Source organism: Manis pentadactyla, chromosome 6, assembly GCF_030020395.1.
Source record: "Manis pentadactyla isolate mManPen7 chromosome 6, mManPen7.hap1, whole genome shotgun sequence".
Taxonomy (NCBI): domain Eukaryota; kingdom Metazoa; phylum Chordata; class Mammalia; order Pholidota; family Manidae; genus Manis; species Manis pentadactyla.
The window spans coordinates 43762573-43785328 of record NC_080024.1 but is presented as its reverse complement, the minus strand read 5'-3'; the positions used below and the strand labels follow the sequence as shown (position 1 = coordinate 43785328).

Genomic DNA, 22756 nt, shown 5'->3' with positions numbered 1-22756 from the left:
AACTTGATCTCTATATTAAATAGATATGTGAATTGTACACCTCAGTAAAGCTTTTTTTTTCAAGAATTATCCTACCTGAGTGGTGAGACACTTGTACCAATTCCCAAGAGTCATTTGTTGAAGGCTACTTCTAGTGGTGATTAATTCCCTGGCACATCCAGCCTCTGCAAAGTACAAAAGCAGCCTCCCATGCTTTTTAAACAGGCTTTAATCATAGAGATGGAGACACTTTAAACTGGAATTTGTCTAGAGCACATTGATTATGGTTGAGCCCTGAGAACATCCATTCCAGTCCACTCCTTGTACCACACAGATCTACCCACATCTTACATTAGGTTGACCACATCTTGCAATTACTTATTTAAGGTGTTGTCTGCCTATACTTTATAAAACACAAAAAAAATAAAACTAGAGAGTTAGTGGGGGAAAAAAAATACTCATCCTGCAGTAGTTGATATTGAGGTTGCCAAAAATAATAGTCTTCTTTTTCTACCTCTGGTCTCCTCATTCTTTTTTTTTGTAGTTGTTGTTATCATTAATCTACAATTACATGAAGAACATTATGTTTACTAGGGTCCCCCCTTCACCAAGTCCCCCCCACAAACCCCATTACAGTCACTGTCAATCAGCATAGTTAGATGTTGTAGAATCATTACTTGTCTTCACTGTGTTGCACAGCCCTCCCCATGCCTCCCTCCTACATTATACATGCTAATCGTAATACCCCCGTTTTCCCCACCCTTATCGCTCCCTACGCTCCCATCCTCCCCAATCACTTTCCCTTTTGTAATGCTACACACATAACAGCGAGGGGGTGCCAGCCTGCCAGCTGGAGGAAGGCAGGGGTGTGACATCACACTTTTGCACCAAAGCACCGCCCCACATAGTCACGGGTTCCAAGACTGCGAGAGAGGAGCCTCGGGGACGCAGAGTACTGGCCTTTACTGGTTCGTCAGGACAGACGGACAACGCTGGGGAAGGGGCACAAGGGCAGGCGAGAGGGGAAGGTGTCGGAGAGGCAGAGACAGCCTGGGCCGCTATGGAGCGGTACCTCAGCGCCTGCTCCAAGACTGCTAACGTTGCCGCCACCAAGACGGTCGCCAGCGACCTGGTCGCAGACAGCCGGCACTGCGGACACGTGAGTGGCAGCACGCCCGTCGCTGCGGACCACGCCGGGCACCAGCCTTTGCGGAAGGTGGCAGGGCTAGACAAAACCGTCCCGCCTCGGCCGGAGATTCAGGCTCCGCTGGCCCCGAGCAGCTGCAGCGCGGCGGGAGACGAGCTGGAGGGCGGGAAGCGGGAGGGCTTTGGGGCTGTCTGTCAGGGAGAGGTCTGTAGACCCTGAGTGTGGGACTCTCTGGGTTTTGTTTTGTTTTTTTTCTTTCCTTTTCTTTTCTTTTTTTTTAATCTGAGTGACATGTATATTTGGGCACACAAGTAGCTGTAATAGTTTTTTTTGTTGTTATCATTAATCTACAATTACATGAAGAACATTATGTTTACCAGGGTCCCCCCTTCACCAAGTCCCCCCCACAAACCCCATTACGGTCACTGTCCATCATCAGCGTAGTAAGATGTTGTAGAATCACTACTTGTCTTCTCTGTGTTGCACAGCCCTCCCTCCCCATGCCCCCCTCCCCCACATCATACATGCTAATCGTAATACCCCCTTTCTTTTTCTCCACCCTTATCCCTCCCTTCCCTCCCATCCTCCCCAGTCCTTTTCCCCCTTTGGTAACTGTTAGTCCATTCTTGGGTTCTGTGATTCTGCTGCTGTTTTGTTTCTTCAGTTTCTCTTTGTTCTTATACTCGACATAGGAGTGAAAGCATTTGGTATTTGTCTTTCTCCGCTTGGCTTATTTCACTGAGCATAATACCCTCTAGCTCCATCCATGTTGTTGCAAATGGTAGGATTTGTTTTCTTCTTGTGGCTGAATAACACTCGATTGTGTATGTGTACCACATCTTCCTTATCCATTCTTCTACTGATGGACACTTAGGTTGCTTCCATTTCTTGGCTATTGTAAATAGTGCTGCAATAAACATAGGGGTGCATCTGTCTTTTTCAAACTGGGCTGCTGCATTCTTAGGGTAGGTTCCTAGAAGTGGAATTCTTGGGTCAAATGGTATTTCTGTTTTGAGCTTTCTGAGGAACCTCCATACTGCTTTCCACAGTGGTTGAACTAGTTTGCATTCCCACCAGCAGTGTAGGAGGGTTCCCCTTTCTCCACAACCTCGCCCACATTTGTTGTTGTTTGTCTTTTCGATCACGGCGATCCTTTCTGGTGTGAGGTGATATCTCATTATGGTTTTAATTTGCATTTCTCTGATGACTAGCAATGTGGAGCATCTTTCCATGTGTCTGTTGGCCATCTGAATTTCTTCTTTGGCGACCTGTCTGTTCAGCTCCTCTGCTCATTTGTTAATTGGATTGTTTGCTTTTTGTTTGTTGAGGTGCGTGAGCTCTTTATATATTTTGGATGTCAATCCTTTATCGGATCTGTCATTTATGAACATATTCTCCCATACTGTAGGGTACCTTTTTTGTTCTATTGATGGTGTCCTTTGCTGTACAGAAGCTTTTCAGCTTGATATAGTCCCACTTGTTCATTTTTACTTTTGTTTCCCTTGCCCCAGGGAGATATGTTCATGAAGAAGTCGCTCATGTTTATGCCCAAGAGATTTTTGCCTATGTTTCTTTCTAAGAGTTTTATGGTTTCATGACTGACATTCAGGTCTTTGATCCATTTCGAATTTACTTTTCTGTATGGGGTTAGACAGTGATCGAGTTTCATTCTCTTCCATGTAGCTGTCCAGTTTTGCCAGCACCATCTGTTGAACAGACTGTCATTTCCCCATTGTATGTCCATGGCTCCTTTATCAAATATTAACTGGCCATATATGTTTGGGTTAATGTCTGGAGTCTCTATTCCGTTGCAGTGGTCTGTGGCTCTGTTCTTGTGCCAGTACCAAATTGTCTTGATTGCTGTGGCTTTGTAGTAGGGCTTGAAGTTGGGGAGCGAGATCCCCCCCCACACACACACACCCCACACACACACACACACACGCACACACTTTATTCTTCCTTCTCATGATTGCTTTGGCTATTCGGGGTCTTTCGTGGTTCCATATGAATTTTAGAACTATTTGTTCCAGTTCATTGAAGAATGCTGTTGGTAATTTGATAGGGATTGCATCAAGTCTGTATATTGCTTTGGGCCAGATGGCCATTTTGACGATATTAATTGTTCCTAGCCAAGAGCATGGGATGAGTTTCCATTTGTTAATGTCCTCTTTAAGTTCCCTTAAGAGTGTCTTATAGTTTTCAGGGTATCGGTCTTTCAACTCTGGGTTTTTTTAGGTTGGGGTAGAAGTAGCTGGGTCTAAACTAAATGAGTAATAGCTGAAAGGAAAGACAAAACGCTCCAATTGTCTCTGACAGGGTGCCCACAAAACCCACTTTACAGGGGTCGGAGCGGCCCGACCACTGATCTCCCTCTTGGGGTCAAGTTGCCCGTGATCCCCGGAAGCAATAGTTTGTACTGTACAACGAAGTTAAGTGAAAAGGTAATTTTTAACTATCTTACGTTAAAAATTGTTCTACTTGCCGTTAAAATTCAGGCGCTACATCATGCAAAATACATTAAGGGAATTTGCACTGTCACCAGAAAACAAAAAGCCCACAGCAAACCTAAAGTATTGTTTAGGATGTATACATGTAAGAACTTCAGTCTTTCAAGATTCTTTCTGCTCACAGCCCCTGATTAACTTACAATTTGCATTGCCCTTGGTTTGCATAATTTTACTCAACAGTATAATTTTATAATTTAAATCATACTGGGCTGCAGTGTGCATTTCACTGAAACCTGTTCGTGTTTTTGGTTCTCAAGGCTAAGCTCTACCCTCGGACCTCCCCAGTCACTGTAGGAGGTTCAGTACATTCTTTTGGAGTGGTCGCTTTCTCAGTATTGGGGAAAAAAATTAAGAATTCTGAGTGACCACCTTACCCTTCTACTGCCTGTGATGTCATTGAAATTAAGAGACGTGCTTAATAAACATGATTTCTTAAAGTAAGAGGTTTTCCTGGGAAATATGTAATTTCCCTTTTTAAAAACAGGTCCTTTCTACTAGAAAAGAGCAAGCCAACTGAAAAACTATGCCAATCCCACACGATTTGACTGAGTCACATCCATACAAACTAGCTTTCCTAAAGCGTGCTTGAAACCTCTATCACTCTTCTTTAGGGAGTAAAATCAGCCCATGCTCGTCTGCCTCCTCAAATATTTGTTGCCTTGCTATTTTCTCTGTCAAGTATCAATTCGCTTGTAAACTATTTTTTAAAAAGACATTCTCTGTTAAATTAATTCTCCCCAAACTTTTTGTTAAAGGGAAACCAATTATTTTAACTGACAACAGAAGGGTTACCCCGGCTCTAATGAATGAGTTTGTTTTAAAGGTGCTCTTTCTTTACAAGCAGTAGCCCAGGTTTGGTCTTGAGAAACATACTGCCATAACAGCTAAAATTCAGAATCTAAAAGAACAGTCCACTCCTTGACTGACTGTTGAGTGTTTCCCTTCGCAAGAAAGATAGAGGCTTCTTATCTGGTCTCACTAACTTCAAGACATTACCTTATGCGATTCCTTTCTTTACCCTCTCAAGGAAGCATTGGTACTTAGAGGAATTCCACTTCATGATTTAGACCCTTAGAAGGGGTGAAAGTCTAGTGTTAAGCAAGAGATCAGAAACTTACCAAGGAAATTTTTAAATGGAAAATGAAAGCTTGCATCCTGTCAGGTTCCTTTAATCTGCCTTTTTGCTCACATCTGAGACATCCTTTAACCTACCTTGAGGGAGTTCTTTTTACAGTCCTACCCAGCCAGGCTCCTTAGTGTTCAGAATCTCACTGAGGTACGACTGCCAGACTAAATACAGAGGTAACAAATTGGTACCTGCAGACAGGTCTGGATTGGTGAACAGTGGGTGGGGTCTTATAAATGGGACAAGATGCCTGCAAACAGGGCAGCTGTTCTCAGGTTTGCTGCATCTCCCACACATTCTAATTGCCTCTCACTCGAGCCAATTCCTGCTTTGATACTACTTCAGACCAAAACTTGTTGTTCTATTCAAAAGAAAACTTCAAGGAAAGCAAAAAGAAAGAATGCAAAGGCAAAATATCAGGACTTCCGCATTTACTTCCTCCCTGCACTTTTCCCCTTTCAGAGGTTCTTGCATTGCCTCTGCATTCCATGCTGCAATTTAGAAAATGGACTAAGAACTCACACCAAATACAAAACAAACAAAAATCCCTTATATTCACTTTGGTAACGTTTTAAGTTACAAGTGAAATTAAGTAACTTAGCTTTTTCCCCTAAAGTAATAGATATACAAACATGACTGTAGCTTAAATTTTCCACCTTTTATATGTTAATGGCTATTATGTAAGGTTGTATTTGGTCGTTACACATATGGAGAAACCTCAGTCCTTACCAGTATCCTTTATAATTGGCTCTTCAATATATTGAGCTTTATAATAAAGGCCTTGAAATTTTTCCTGACTGTGGCAGTCAGAGAACATGGGGTTTCTCGCATCAGCTAAGACCCCATTTGTTAAAAGTAACTCTGTAATGCGCTGTCTTTAACATCTTGAGTTTCACTTCTTCTATTTTTTTGTTAAAATTGCTTCAGTGGATCCTGGTGAAAGACTTTTCAATTTTTCTTCCTTTTTCAGATTACTGAGATATATCATAATTAATACTATCCCTTTATCCACTGAATATAACACCTTGGCCTGGAAGAGGGAAGAGGAAAAAGATGAATCTCAGCATTAGCTTTTATATTAGAGCAAACTTTCTCCCTATTCCCTTTCTTTTCCTTTCCTCCTTTCTTCTCTGTCTCAGGGCCAGGGACTGACTGACCGATGGGAGTTCAGGGGAGGAATCCATTGAGTGAGGGTGGGCTTTTAGACTAGTTCTGGTCAGTGGGAAAAGAGGTAGGGATAAACAATTAGTGTTACTTAATCCAAATTTTTCTGTTGCTTGTTCTTCCGTCAAATTCTTCTTGCGTGCTTCATTTTCAGTGAACAGTCTAGTCATTTCAATGGGTTGATATTTAAAAGTGAAATTCTAATTTTGCATTTATAATAACTAATAATTCCATAACTAATTTTACATTTATAATATTTCAAAATTTGTGTTTGCAGCTTTTTAAACCTTCTTTTGGTTGTTACCTGACAGATCCTTATTGTCACCTTTTGGAAAATGAGTGTGATCGTCTCCATGATCCACATCTAAGAGGGTACGTACCATAGATGCAGAGATATCCTGGGAAGTTTTAAAGAAAGGTGGATACATCACCAGCGATAATAAAGTGAGTTGAAGATCACTTCTCTTTAATCATTGAAAGTCTCCATATATTTCTGGGGTATAGAAGGGGTATCACCTTTAACTCAGTCAGGGGAAATGGTTAATGGGAAATTCCATTCATTGCTTAGTGTATGGGTCAAGGGAAATCAGGTAAAACAGTTTCTAAATTAAACTTTTTCCCTTCACCTTTTTTCTTTGTAATATCAAAAGACGGGGGCCAAATATTTGAGGATGTCAAGATGATTTTCCTAACTATATCATAGGCCTCTTTCTGTCTCTGATGTCATGTGCTTTGTCAAGGATTATGTCCCATACACTTCTTGAAAAATTGAGACAGAATGGGAACCTAGCAAAATCAGCTTGGTAGAATCCTCACAGATTATATTCTTATTGGGTTTGAACATTACTATTACATTAGTATTTTCGTAACTCCAGTTGGGTGTACTAAATTCCTTTTTGTGGCACAAGTGTTATTAGTAATGTTGTTTGGATGAAGATTGCCTATTGATTAACAATTGTGGAGAGATATCACTTAAAAAATGTTTAGCAATTTATATTCTTGATACCCAAATGTCACCAAAATGGTATGCTATTACTATTTTTACTCCGGAAAGTAATTGTTAGGATTTTTAAATATGTGTATTTATATATTTTTGTTGTTGTTTTTGGTTGTATGTACCTTGAAGGAATTTAATAAGTACAGAGAATATCTTACGAGTTTAAAATTAGGTTTTGAAAGAAAGTACATAAAAGTAAGTTAAACACTTAAATCTGGTTTCTTTACATAGGGTTTGAAAGAAAGGTTTGTTTGTGTGCAGAGTACTTTCTTATAATATTTTTACCTTTAGTTTTGACAAACTAACTTTTGCAAATGAAAATTTAGAGCAGGGATTAAATAATATTTTGAAGTTGCTCTATTGGGCCAAGAAAGGGAAAGTGACTGATATGCCAGTGGTTGCTAGCATAATTGACGAATTAAATTGCCACTCACATATGTCCCTTGTGCCTGAGCTGAGGCCAATAGGAATAGTCTATTGTGCTACCAAAATTCGTAAGCTGGAAGCCAACCCAGCTTGAGCAACAGGGAACAGTATGGGTAGTTACCATGCCCTACAGTGACTGAAAGAACATACACACTGTGTGTGTGTGTACCCACACATGCAGCTGTGTTTATCACCAGTAAAAGATGTTCTTTGAGATGAAGTGGAATGATTTGGTGCAGAGCGAATGGATGTAGCCTTTCAATTGTTGGACTCAGGTTGTGTGAGACTGTGTATGAGAGTGTGTGTGTATGCACATGCATACTCAGGTGCTTGAGTGAATGCAGGTTTTAGAATTTACAGAGTTGGATAAAAATGTCAAATGTATGTATTATATGTACTTTTACAAATTGGTGTTCTAAAGTTAAGAGAGTTGGATAGAAATGAGAATGACTTTTAAGTGTTCTGTAGTTTCCCCCATTTCCCTTTTCTGTGCCTAGAGTTTTTCCTCCATGTTTCCAAAACATTTCTTCCATGTTTTCCTTTAATTTCTTCTGAATGGGTAGCAAAATAAGATGAAATATTTATCTTTTATTTTAAGAGAGAGAAATCTTTATTTTGGGTCAGTTGTCCATGTCTGGAATGGATTCAGATTAGATTTAAGTGCAGTTAAACATAATTGACTATTAAAAGTACAGGAATTTTACTAAACGCTAAATATAAAAGGGCATATGAAAGAACAGTTTTATTAGTTCTGGGAAATGAAAAAAAATTTTTTATATATGATTAATACTTTTTTTAATAGAAAATGCTTGCAAAACAAGTAGTTTATTGTTGACACGCCTAGATGTGAGTGTAAGATTTACATAGCCCGGTTAAGCAGCTTTACAGAAATTTTTTTAAATACTGGAAATTGAAATATGTATGATAATGTTTTATTCTACTTTGGGTTAACAGGTATCTTTTAGTATTGTCAGGGACTCACTGTTCATATGGCAAGATTAGCTTATTTCACTTTACTATAATTATTATTTTCTAATGCTCCATATTACACAACTTTTTTTCAGTAGACAGTCCCTCCGAGTTGGCCTTCCTTTTACTTCCAGAAATCTCTGAAAATATTACTGTTTTTAGAGAGCAACAAAATGCCTAGGTTCCCTTTACTTTTTGCCTGACGCCAGTGAACAGATCAAGGAGTTCTGGCCCGTTATTTAGTGGCAACTAGTGCAATGGAAAAGATTCTGGCAGTGGGAGTGCCCATTAGACATGACCACTGATGGTAGGCATGGTAACGCCAGAGGCTGCTTGAACCATGTTAATGGGAGAGCTATTTGAATTACTGATGTTTTCAGTGGAGTTATTCTGAATTGTCTTTTTTGAATCATGTTTTAGTATGTGACGTTTTCAGTTCATTCTTGTGTGTTTCTTACTATTTTTATCTTTTTTAGATTTGACATTATATATAATTTTCTGCAACTTGTATGCTTAGAGTTATCAAAATCATTAAAAGATTTTGCCTTCGCATCTTTGTCAGAAATCAGTTGTATCACTCTAATTTTGGACTTTTTTCTGCTCTTTGACTTACTTGCCTATTTTACTCTTTTGATTATTGTACCTTTGATTCTTTAAATCGGTGCTAGCCTTCCAAGTTTGTTCTTTTAGTTTGATGTTGTTTTGACCAATCTAAGCCATCTATGTTTCCATATAAGTCTTAGAATCAGCTTGTCAATTTCTACCAAGAAATTTGCTGAGACTTTGATTGGAATTGTGTTGACTCTACTGGTCATCTTGGACACACATAATTTCTTGATAATGTTGAGTCTTCCAACTCATGAACCAGATATCCCTCTCTGTCTACTTAGATTTCCTTTATTTTTCTTACCAGCATTATGTAGGGTGCAGTGGACAGGTCTTACACATCGCTAGGTATTTCATAATTTTTATGCTATTATGATTTGTATTTTTAATCTCAAATTCTGATTGTTTGATGTTAATGTATAGAAAAACACATTTTCTTTTGTCTTGCATTGATAAAATCATTTTTAGTTTTATTTCTAGATGCCAATTGAAATTTTACATAAATGATCGTGTTGTCTATGAATAAAGACAGTTTTATTTCTTCTTTTTGAATATGGATGCCTTTTTCTTTTTCTTGCCTGATTGCACTGACCAGAACCTCCAATGTAATGTAAAATAGAAGCAGTGATGGTGGACATTACTATGAAATATTTATTTTGTCCCCTCTGTCCTCTCTACAGACATATTAGGCTGCTTGATGTCCCACTCCATGCTGATATTTTCATTTTGTAGTTTTTTTCTCTTAGTCTTTCCATTCGAAAAGCTTCTTTTTTGAATACACATTAATCTCCTGCAATGTCTACTCTACCATTAATACATTGGTATTAATGTACTACACTGCATTTCTCATCTCACACCTTTAAAACAATTGACTTTGGGAACTTTCATATGATCCATGTCTCTCTTTCACCTTATAAGTATATAGAATACAGTTATGTTTTAATCTTTAATTCTGATGTGTTCCGTTTCTGGGTCAATTTTGATTGATTTACTCATTGTATGGCTCATAGTTTCTTCTTAACATGTTTGGCATTCTTTGATTGGATGCCAGATATCATGAATTTTACTTTTCGGGCACTAGATATTTTCATATTCTTTAGGGTTCTCTTTTTTTTCTTTTCTTTCTTTGAATGTAGATAATTTATTTGGAAACAGTTTGTTATAGGTCTTGCCCTTTTAAGATTTGTTAGAGCCACAGCCATGTTTATATTTTCCTTTTTACTTTTTTATAGTAAATATTTTTAATGATATTTACATAGTTACTCCCCACTACTGAGGCAAGACCAATATTTTGTACTCCATCGATTGTATTTTGTCAAAATACCCTGTGACTTATGATATTTTTCCACAGTGGCTAGTCAGAATAGGATGGTTCGTAGGTGACAACTGCACCAGTCCTTTAGGATAGGATGGTCCCTTCTGTGGCCTTGTGTAGTTTTCCTCACACGCATGTCCTGATCCATTTTCTTGCTGAACACCTCAGGGAACCCTCTGAGGACCTCTGAGGTCCTTTCTTTGTGAAGTTATCTCCTTTCTAGTAATCCACAGTCAGTATTAGCCTGGAGAGTCTCCAGAGGAAGTCATATTTCATGTATTGTGTTTACTTATGGTAGGCTTGAGTGACTTCTCGTTAAGTCACTCAGGAATCCTCCAATTGAAGATGATGTAGAAATTGCCTAAACTTACCAGGGTAGCTATGGATTAAGACCCTATCAGATCTGAAACTGGACTAGTTCTCTAATGTTGTGCAGTGAGATTAATAAATACATCTGAGTGTTAAATATATTGTTCATGTTTGCCCACAGATGGAAATTTACCCCTTAATACCCTCCCAAATTTATTCTCAGCCTAAGTCACAAGACAAGAATGACTATTAATTTCCAATATACTGTCACACTTTTTAAATAATGTTTTGCATTTATAAGAGGCGAGTTGATATTAACCAATCTATTTTTTTTTAACATTTTAGAAACCAGCCCTTGCAGAGAAGAAAAAAAAAACGGCTTATCGTTTACAAAAAAATGCAAGAAAATGGCTTTAAAAGAGAAGAGACGAAAGAAAGCACATTTGATCACAGAGGACAAGACGGAACACATTGTAAGTGTGAGAACATTAAAAGTTCATGTAGCCATGTAGACAGTACTTATCTATTTACTCGTGTAAAAAAAATCCTTTTGCAAAAGTCTGTTTCATACAGTTGCTGCCTGCTTTGTGTCATGCACAGTTCTGGGCATTTCCCTATTACAGTTGAAGTTGAAAAGTAGACATATATGAAAAATCAAAACAACCCAAAATCTTATCAACTGGTTCAGTGCACAAACTCTATACTGCAGTTCTAAGTTCCCTATACTAAAAAGTAATGTATTTTTTTGCTACTGGAACTTTAAAAACTTGTGTGTAAGATAATTGCTCTTATGTACTAACATGGTATTCTACTATGCTGCCAAGCAGAAAAAATAGACAGTACCGGAGAGAAGCACAGGAAAAATGGAAGGGAGGCAGTAGAGAAGGAGGGAAAGAGAAAAAGAGAAAAGAGTTTAAAGGAGGAACATCAGGTCATGACTTTATTCCCAGTCTCTACCAGCTTCCTTTAATTTGTAACCCTGCAAGGTATAGTGGGATTAAAGTAAACTAATTAATGACATTAATTAGAATTTCATTGCCAGAATGCAAAACTGTAGATTTGTTTTCAGTATCTGTGACTCTGTAGTATCAGTAAAGAACTTCCATGGTGGTATCATCAGAGCATCCCACCAATCTTATATCTGTCCTGGCAGTCCTGTTCTAGGTGACATTCTCCCTATGTCACTCCAATAGATTACTAACTAGTCTTCACTGGCTCTTATTTTTACCTTCTTCAAAGTCCCCCCCTTTCTTCTTACACTACACCCTAGTTAAACTTAAAACTCTGCTCTGATGGTCTTTTCTCCTGGCCTCAAAACTTAAAGAACCCTCATCACCTCTTAAATGAAGCTCAGACTTCTTAGGCAACCATTCATCACCATGTACAGTCCGAGTCAAAACCAAACTTTTAACTTCACATTGTACTTTCTCCTTGAAGAAGACATTGTCTAGCGGTGATGTGCATAGCTGAAGTCCAAGTCCTGCTTTACCATTTTTTAGCCACATGAATAGCTTTGACAAATTACTTAACCTTTTTGAACCACAGTTTTATCACCTGAAAACAAAGATAATACTCCTAAATAATTCCTAAGGAGCCCAAAAGTTCTAGCTCATAGTAAGCGCTCAATTTATTTCATTGTCCAATCAAATAAGACTACTAACCATTTCTAAAGCATGTTACCTGTACCACTTCTCTGCCCCTCTTTATCCAATTTACTCATCCTGGAGTGATGTGTTCATTGTCCATTTATCCAAATCCCACAAATCTGTAAACTCCACTGTAAATACCATTCCCTAGTCTTTCAATAACCCTAATTGAAAGATCCCTCTCCTTGGAATCCCTAATAACACTTTGTATCCTTCCTAACATACTTATTGGATACTTCCCACTGTCTTAATCACCCATAATATGTAACTCCCACCTTTGTATCTTTGTATTTCACAGAGTACCTTGTACTGTGGGGGGGGGGGGGGTGTGTGTACACATGCATATATGCATATATATATATAAAGTTCTTAGACAAGTCTGGACATTCTTTGTATATTTTGGATGTTAACACCTTATCAGATAGGTCATTTATTCCCATACTGTAGGTTATTGCCTTTTTTTCTGCTTATGGTGTTCTTTGCTGTACAGAAGCTTTTTAGTTTGATGTAGTTGCATTTATTCATTTTTGCTTTTGTTTCCCTTGCCCAAGGAGATGTGTTCAGAAAAAAGTTGCTCATGTTTATATTTAAGAGATTTTTGCCTGTGTTGTCTTCTAAGAGTTTTATGGCTTCATGACTTACATTCAGGTCTTTGATCCATTTGAGTTTACTTTTCTGTATGAAATTAGACAATAATCCAGTTTCATTCTCTTATATGGAGCTGCCCAGTTTTACCAACACCAGCTGTTGAAGAGGCTGTCATTTCCCCATTGTATATCCATGACTCCTTTGTCATATATTAATTGGCCATATATGCTTGGGTTTCTATCTGGGCTCTGTACTCTGTTCTATTGATCTATGGCTCTGTTCTTGTGCCAGTACCAAATTATCTTGATTACTGTGGCTTTGTAGTAGAGCTTGAAGTCAGGCAGCATAATCCTCCAGCTTTATTCTTCCTTCTCAGGATTGTTTCGGCTATTTGGGGTGCTTGTTGTTCCATATAAATTTTAGAACTGTTTGTTTTGTTTCATTGAAGAATGTTGTTGATATTTTGATAGGCGTTGCATTGAATCTATAGATTCCTTTAGGCAGGATGGCCTTTAGGCAGGATGGCCAATCCATGAGCACCGGATGTATTTCCATTTTTGGGTGTCTTCTTTAATTTCTCTGATGAGTGAGTGTCCTACAGTTTTCAGGATAAAGTTCTTTCGCCTCCTTGGTTAGGTTTATTCCTAGGTATTTTATTTTTTTAGATGCAATTGTAAATGCAGATGTTTTCCTGATTTCTCTTTCTGCTAGTTCATCGTTAGCATATAGGAATGCCACAACTTCTGTGTATTAATTTTGTATCGTGCAACTTTGCTGAATAGTTATTCATTCTGATAGTTTTTGGGTGGATTCTTCAGGGTTTTTCATGTACAATATCATGTTATCTGAAAACAGTGACAGTTTTACTTCTTCCTTACCAATCTGGATGTCTTTTATTTCTTTGTGCTGATTGCCATGGCTAGGACCTCCAGAATTACATTGAATTGAAGTGGTGAGAGTGGGCATCCTTGTCTTTTTCTCAATTTTAAAGAAAAAATTTCAGCTTTTCACTGTAAGTATGATGTTGGCTGTGGATTTGTTGTATATGGCCTTTATTATGTTGAGGTACTTGCCCTCTATACTCATTTTGTTGAGAGTTTTTATCATGAATAGATACTGAATTTTGTCAAATGATTTTTCAACATCTATGGAGATGAACATGTGATTTTTGTCCTCCTCTTGTTGATGTGGTGGATGATGTTGATGGGTTTTTGAATATTGTACCATCCTTGCATACCGGGAATAAATCCTACTTAATCGTGACGTGTGACTTTTTGATGAATTTTTTAATTTGGTTTGCTAATATTTTGTTGAGTATTTTTGAATCTGTGTTCAACCCAATATCTAACAGATATATTGGTCTGTAATGTTCTTTTTCTTTGTGGTGTCTTTGTATGGTTTTGGTATTGGAGTGATCCTGGCCTCATAGAATGAGTTTGAAAATATTCCCTCCTCTTCTAGTGTTTGGAAACCTTTGAGGATAGGTATTCAGTCTTCACTAAATGTTTGATGAAATTCAGTGGTGAAGCCATCTGGTCCAGGGTTTTGTTCTTAGGTAATTTTTTGTTTACCAGTTCAATTTTGTTGGTGGTGATCGGTCTGTTCAGATCTTCTGTTTCTTCCTCAGTCGGTCTTTTTCTAGAAAGTTGTTCATTTCTTCTAGGTTATTCAATTGGTTAGCATATAATTTTTCATAGTATTCTCATAATTCTTCATACTTCTGTGGTGTCCATAGTGATTTTTCCTTTTTCACTTCTGATTCTGTTTACTCTCTTTTTTCTAGATGAGTCTTGCTAGGGGTGTATCTCTTTTGTTTATTGTCTCAAAGAACCAGCTCCTGGTTTCTTTGAATCTTTCTATTGTTTTATTCTCCTCGATTTTATTTGTTTCTGCTCTCATCTTTATTATGTCGCTCCTTCTACTGACTTTGGGCCTCATTTGTGCTTTTTCTAGTTTTATTAATTGTGAGTTTAGACTGCTCATTTGTAATTGTTATTCTTTTTTGAGGTTAGTCTGTATTACAATATACATCCCTCTTTGAAAGGCCTTTGCTACATCCCATAGATTTTGGGGTGTTTAGTTGTTGTTTTCATTTGTCTCCATATTTTGCTTGATCTCAGTTTTTATTTGGTCATTGATCCAATGATTATTTAGGAGCATATTGTTAAGCCTCCATGTGTTTGTAGACTTTTTTGTTTTCTTTGCATAATTTATTTCTAGTTTCATAACTTTGTGGTCTGAGAAGCTGGATGGTACCATTTCATTCCTTCTGAATTAATTGAGGCTCTTTTGGTGGCCTAGTAGTTAATCTATTCTGGAAAATGTTCCAAGTGCACTTGAGAAGCATATATATGCTGCTGGTTTTGGATGGAGTGTTCTGTAGATATCTGTTAGGTCAATCTGTTCTAATGTGTTGCTCAGTGCCTCTGGCTCCTTACTTATTTTCTATTCAGTTGATCTGTCCTTTGGAGTGAGTAGTGTGTTGAAGTCTCCTGAAATGAATCCATTGCAATGTATTTCCCCCTTTAATTCTGTTTGTATTTGTTGCACATATTTGGGTGCTCTTATGTTGGGTGCAAAGATATTTATAATGGTTATATCCTCGTGTTGAACTGACCCCTTTATCATTATGGAATGCCCTTCTTTGTCTCTTGTTACTTACTTAGTTTTCAAGTCTATTTTATCTGATACAAGTACTGCAACTCCTGCCTTTTTCTCCCTATTGTTCACATGAAATATCTTTTTCCATCCCTTCACTTTTATATGTCTTTGGGTTTGAAGTGAGTCTCTTGTAGGCAGTATATAGATGAGACTTGTTATTTTATCCATCAGTAACTCTATGTCTTTTGATTAGTGCACTCAGACCATTTATATTCAGTGTGATTATTGATAGGTATGTACTTATTGTGATTTCAGGCTTTAGTTTTGTGCTTACCAAAGGTTCAAGGGTAGCTTCTTTACCATCTAACAGTCTAACTTAACTCACTTAGTACATTATTCCAAACAAAATCTAAAGGTTCTTTCTTTTTTTACTCCCTGATTTTTCTTCCTCCTCCACTCTTTATATATTAGGTGTCATATTGTGTACTCTTTGTGTATCCCTTGACTGACTTTGTGTGTAGATGATTTAATTTTGTAGTTGGGTAGTAACTAATTGGTCTACTTCCTTTTCTGTGGTTTTATTTTCTCTGATGACAGCTATTTAGCCTTAGGAGCACTTCTATCTAAAGCAGTCCCTCCAAAATTCACTGTAGAGATGGTTTATGGGAGGTAAATTCCCTCAACTTTTGCTTATCTGAGAATTGTTTAATCCCTGCTACAAATTTAAATGATAATCTTGCTGGATAATGTATTCTTGGTTTGAGGTCCTTCTGTGTCATTGCATTAATTATATCATGCATTCTGGCCTGTAAGGTTTCTGGTGAGTAGTCTGATAATACCCTGATAGGATTTCTTTTGTATGTGATCTTTTTTCTCTCTCTGGCTGCTTTTAATAGTCTGTTCTTATCCTTGATTTTTGCCTTTTTAATTATAATCTGTCTTGGCATTGTCTTCCTTGCAGCCCTTGTGTTGGGAGATCTGTGGACTTCCTTGGCCTTCCCAGATTGGGGAACTTTTCAGCAATTATTTCTTCAAACACACTGTCCCTTTTTCTCTCTCTTCTTCTTCTGTTACCCCTATAATGCAAATATTTTTCCATTTGGATTGGTCACACAGTTCTTTTAGTCTTTCAGTCCTACAGATCTTTTTTTCTCTCTGTGCCTCAGCTTCTTTGTATTCCTGTTCTGTAATTTCTATTTCATTTACTGTCTCCTCTACTTTATCTAATCTGCTTTTAAATCCTTCCATTTTGTTTCATTTCAGATACTGTAGTTTTCAAATTTTTCTCTTTCTTGAATTCCTCCCTGAGATCTTGAATATTTTTCTGCTGCTCTCTGATCATGTTTATGATATTTATTTTGCAATTTTTATCAGGAAGATTGGTCATTTCAGTTTCACTTGGTCCTCTTTCTGGTTTTTGTGGGATTTTGGTTTGTGCAAGGCCCTTTGGCTGTTCATAATTTCATTGATAACTCTGGAAGAATAACTTTGTGTAGGTGGCACCCTCTAGTACCCAGAAACTCTAGTCTATGGAGCTGCCCAGAACCTGAAGCGGTGGGGTGGGGGGTTTGCAGTGAATGGCGCCCATGCCTCTCAGGATGAAAGAGCTCTTTCCTGCTTCCCGGCTGCAATGCCTGCCTCCACTGTGAGGGCCAGTGGGCCAGGCATGCATGGAGGAGCCTCTGCGTTACGCTCCTGTAGTTGCCGTAGGCAGAGCCAACCTCTGGCTGGTCTGGCACAATAACAGGTGCCACAGATTTGTGAACCAGTGCTGGCCGGATGGAAGGACTGCAGGCTGTGTATCACAGTGGGTGGCCTTGTCACATGTCACCAGGCAAGGGGATGGAGTGCCTGAAGCTCTTGAGAGTTCCCAACCTGGGCTAAGTGTGTCGGGATGATTTTGTCCACCTGTTCTTTCTCCTGGGCAGCAAATGTGCCCCTTTAGCAGCCCTCTCACTGTTCCAAAGTCTTACAAAGTACCCTCCTTTCTTTTGCCCTGGAGTAGCCAGTTGTAAGTACTTGTTCTCCACAAGTGGCTGGATTCTCAGTCTGAGTATTCTGCTGGTCTTTGCTTTTCAGCCCCACTAATCTCCAGAATACCATGTAATGTGGGTTTGTGCTCCTGAAGTAGATCTCCAGGGCTGGATTTTCAGCAGCCCTGGGCTTCTGTCCCCTCCCCACTCCATTTCTCTTCTTCCTTCCAGTGAGCTGGTGTAGGGGAAGGGTTTGGGTACTGCTGGATTGTGGCTTTGCTGCTTTACCCTTTTCCATGAGGTTTTCTATTTACCCCAGATATAGGCAGTCTGTCACAGTCTTTCTATTTTCTCTTTCAGAATTCATTGTATTTACTATATTTTCATATTTTATGTGGTTTGGAAAGGAAGTTTTGTCTCACTTCTCATGCCACCATCTTAAAGCCCTTTTGTTTTAGATTTTTGCATCTATTTTCACCTGTAATTTTCTTAAAGCGTACTTGCCCAGTTTTGATATCTGGGTAATGCTGGCCTTATGAAATGAGTTGGACATGAGCCTCCTCTCTGTTTCTTGGAAGAGTGTGGGGATTGGTATTATTTCATCTTTAAATATTTGGACAGTTCACCAGTGAAACCATCTCATCTGGTCCTGACTTTTTTTTGTGGGACAGTTTTTGATTACTGATTCATTCTTGTTACTAGTAATTGATCTGTTCAGATTTTCTATTTCTTTATGATTCCATCTTGGAAGGTTGGATGTTTCTGAGAATTTATACATTTATTCTAGGTTATCTAACTTTTTCAGATATAATTATTTACATTAGATTTCTATGACCCTTGGAATTTGTATGGTATCAGTCCATAATGTCTCCTCTTTCATTTCTCATTTTGACTTTTCGTCCTTTATTTTCCTGATCAGTCTCGCTAAAATAAGTCTAAGGAAAGTCTAGCCTATTTTGTTCATATTTTTAAAAATCATCACTTGTTTGCAGTAATGTTTTAACATTATATAATTATTATCTTTATCTCTTGTTAGTGTTTATTGCTTCAGGTCTGTTTTTACCTGATGTAAGCATAGCAGTCCCTGCTTTCTTTTGTTTTCCATTTGTATGGAATATCTTTTTTCATCTTTTCACTTTTAGTCTGTGTATCTTTAAAACTGACAGAATATCTTGTAGGCATCATATAGCTGGGTATTGTTTTTTTATACATTGAGTCACTCTCCATGTGTTTTGGTTGGAGAATTTAGTCCATTTATATTTAAAATAGTTTTTGATAGGTACAGACTTACTATTGCCATTTTGTTCATTATTTTCTAGCTGTTTTGTAGTTGGATAGATGTTTGTTCCATTCTTGTGTTTTCCAATCACTTCTTTATACATTTAAACATATTGAGTCTACTTTTTTATATTACATATTTACATATAATATAAAAAATTCAAGTTTATGAATCCCTATGAAGTCTAATTCTGATGTAGGTTGGTTTTTTTCCTACTAACAGGCATGGTGTTTGTTTCTTGTGTGTTTGTGTAGCAAAGGTGTTGTTATATGTGAGCTCATTTTTTAATAAAAATGTATCATGAATTCTATATTTGCATAGAATGTATTATTTTATAAAACACAAATTGAACACATTAAATATGTATAGTTCTTTCAATATCAGTTACACCTCAATAAAGCTGTTAAAAATTTTTTCATATGTCTATGGTAGGTATCTGGAAGAGCTATAAATATCAGTTCATTATAAGTTAATTTCTCACATGGAGTTTTATGGACCTTATAGTGATTTAGAACTGCAAAATCATCTAAGAAATAATATGTGATTATGAATTCTTAGGAGATTTTTATTTTCTTCTCTATCCACAGCTGAAGCCAAGACATAGTTTATTTTTGCTGCTATCTCTGTGGCATGATTTTTTTTTTTTTTTTTAGACAACTCTTTAAAAGGTATAGCTCCCTGGGATCCAGTATATTTTTAGGGGCTCTTAGTTTACTTCTCTCTCTCTTTCGATTCTGGTGTCTTGTTTCAAATCCTCATGGAAGCCATTAAATTTTCAGGTATTGCTAATGCCCCAAAGACATCACCTTCAACACTTGCTTACCCCTCCAAATTTGTGTTTCCTCAAATATTTTACTCTCAAGGATTTATTTCCCTTACCCCCTTAAAGCTAAGATGTTTTTAAGAGGATTTTTAAAATGTTTTATACAGATTTTCTAGGCAAAAAATATATATAAAATGTACTACAGCATATTACTGTTAACCAAAAAATGATTTTATTTTTTATTCAGCTTTTAAACTAGTATTGTCTTCACACTTTTCTCAGGCATGTGTACTCTTATTTCCTGTTACTTCTCTAAAATTAAACACACATAAAAACATATCTATACTAACAAAGGTTCATAGGATTTAAGTAAGATGTTTTATACTCATCATTGGTACCTTTTGGTTACTCATCTATTGGAAGAAATAAGGGTTAACATTTAAACCTGACCTTGAACTGGCTCTAATTACTACTTTCTATAATTAGGGAATTCTTTTTGTTTAAAAGTTTCTCATTTCAGTATCTGTATAATTGATAAACACCAACCCATCATCATCTGCCTATAGAGATAAGGACTTCCTATGCTTTCTATATCCAGATTATTTACTAAAATCCAGTAATGGAATCTTTCTCGACTACATACAAAATTACTTAGACAATATTTGAGTGAAAAGAGATTAACAGACAAATGAGTAAATAAACAAGGAAGAACATATTAAATAAGGTGATCAACAAATGTTAGTGAATATGATTTTTTTTCTTAACATTGGCATTTATTGCTATAAACATTTCTCTTTGACCTGATTTTGCTCCATCTTGTAAGTTTTAGTATGTTCTAATTTTCATTTGTCTCAAGATACTTCCTGATTTCCCTTTTGATTTCTTCTTTAACTCATTAGCTCTTCAGGAGTGTGTTGTTTACTTTCCACATATTTGAAATTTTTTTCATTTTCCTCCTGTTATTAATACAATTGTGATAGAGAAAAAACTTGATATGATTTCAGTCTGTTGATACTTACTAAAATTTGCTTTGCAGCCCAACATAAGATCTATCTTAGAGAATGTTCTGTGTGCACTGAGAAGTATGTATATTCCAGTGCTGTTGGATGGAATGCTGTGTATATGTCAATTAGGTTCATTTGGTCTATAGTGTTATTCAGGTCTGCTCTTTTCCTATTAATTTTCTGTCTCGATGATCTATCCCATGTTGAAAAGTACAGTATTAGAATCTCCTACTATCATTGTGTTAGTGTCTGTATCTTCTTTCAATTTTTTAATATTTGCTTTATACATTTAGATGTTCATTATATTCTTCAATACTAGGGTTTCTGTTTTATTCTTTTTCATGGTTTCTTCTTCTTTATTAAACTTCTCATTTTGTTAATACATTTTTTCCCTGATTTTATTTGTCTATGTCCTCCTGTATTTCACTGAGTACTTTAAATTGACTTCATTCAATGGTTTGTCTAACAACTCACAGATCTCCATTTCTTTGCAGTTGGTTACTAGGGCTTTTTAAGTTTCTCTTGGTGGTGCCATGTTTGCCTGATTGTTCATGATCCACGTAGCTTTGCAAGAGTGTTTGTGTATTTAAAGGAGCAAACATCTCTTCCCATCTAAGCAAACTGGTTTTGGCAAGTAAAGAGCTTATCCTGTCACTTCCTCAGTCTGATGGGATTACCTGCAGAGTCATAGTCATGCTATATTGGAGCTTATTTTAAGGCAGTTGTGGAGTCCACAATGGGGTCCACTGTTGGCAGACTTGTGGGTCTTGGATGTTCATGGATTTTGTCATGGAAGGACATGACTGCCTCCAGTACCTTATTTAGGGCAGTGCTAGAACAAAAGTCAGTTTGCGCATCTACAGCTGAGTCCTCAGATAGCAGGCCTACTACCATGTGCATGAACAGATGTGGCTCCTACCATCCCTGGGAGGGCTGCTGCCTGGTCACTGGATGGGTCCCTGTGTGGGAGAAACTGGACCTGGACCATGGCTGAGAGGAGCCGGAACTGAGTCCTCAGATTGTTTCACAGAGTCCACAGTCAAAACAGGTCTGCAAACCTAGCTCCAGAGGCATGGATGGGCATATCTCTGACCAGGTGTCTGATGAGCAGGACTGCCTCCTTACTATGGCTGGGAGGGACTGGAGCTGTGAATAGGGCCCTTTTAGAATCTATAGTCAGACCATGTTGGGTGGGTTTACTTCCAGGGGCTCTCAAATCAAAGCCAATGGGGTCTGGAGCTGGTTCACAAGCCACTTCAGGGTCCACAGCTGGAGTGAAGTCTGTGTGCCTGCTATCCAAGGTATAAGTGGGTGACTCCTACCAGGTGCCTTGGCATTCAGTGTAACAGGACCATGGCTAATGGGGCTGAAGCCTACTCCTTTGTGGTACAGAGCTGTTCCTGGGTCTGTGATCAGCAGATCTTGTGAGTCAGCCTCTTGGGGGCAGACCTACCTTCTCAAAATCACTTTTTGCGGTCTTGGACTCACTGGAATTTCATGATTTCCCACCTGGATGCCAAAGCTCCCACAAAGGCATTTTTGAGCATGGATGGTTGCCAGTTAGTCTTGCTAAGGGGGTACATGAACAAGGGTCTCTTTTCCTCCATCTTGCTTACTTCATCAATTTCTTCTTCCTTATCATTTTGTTCTGTATCTTTTCTCTTCAAAAATATTTATCATTTCAATTTCTTTCCCTTTTATTTCCTTTAATTCAGGTGGTCATGATAGAAGAGACAGACGAATGATGTGCAAGCAATTGGCTGGATTGGGGAACGGTTAATCAGGAGGGACATGAAGAAATAAGTAAATATCTTAAGGATAAAGGACACCAGCAGGGACTTAAAATGTGAGAAAGATGAAGACAAGAATGAAGCCTATGTTACAGGATTGGAATTGGATACATTGGTGTAAGCTTCTGTTGCTAAGCTTACATTTGGAGATGAATAAACATAGAAATAGATACAGGATATACACGTTTCTGGGTGTATATATTAACTCTGTCCACTGAATATGCCTACCAGCAATGAGCACTTTTAACGTCCAGAGTTTCAAAAACAATAACAACAAACAGGAACTAGGGTTGAGAATGAATAAACAAAAGAGGGAAAATATCACTTTTATAGTAAAATGTCAACTAATAAGTTCTATAGAAATAGAAGGAACAGTGGAATTTGAAAAAAAAAAACAAAATTTGGTGAACATTATCATCATTTTATTTAGGCATTTATCCTCAGTGGATACTAACATTTATGGATGAAAATGTTTTGAGAAACAGATACTTATGTAGTCTCACAGTATCTCCCACAAGATATGACAGACTATAACAAGATTATTGTGTTAATTACAACAGGCAAAAT

At 37.6% G+C, this 22756-nt stretch overlaps 1 protein-coding gene and 1 long non-coding RNA gene across 2 annotated transcripts in view; both read left to right on the top strand.

Moving 5' to 3' along the window:
- Positions 1 to 22756, top strand: part of WDR75 (WD repeat domain 75) — a 104681-nt gene that overhangs the window by 37001 nt on the left and 44924 nt on the right. The gene's annotated exons all lie outside the window — the stretch shown is intronic.
- Positions 3138 to 22366, top strand: LOC118910518 (uncharacterized). The gene is made up of 4 exons (XR_008998232.1): positions 3138 to 3567; positions 6235 to 6367; positions 10891 to 11018; positions 22115 to 22366. It is a non-coding gene; the product is annotated as an uncharacterized LOC118910518 (long non-coding RNA).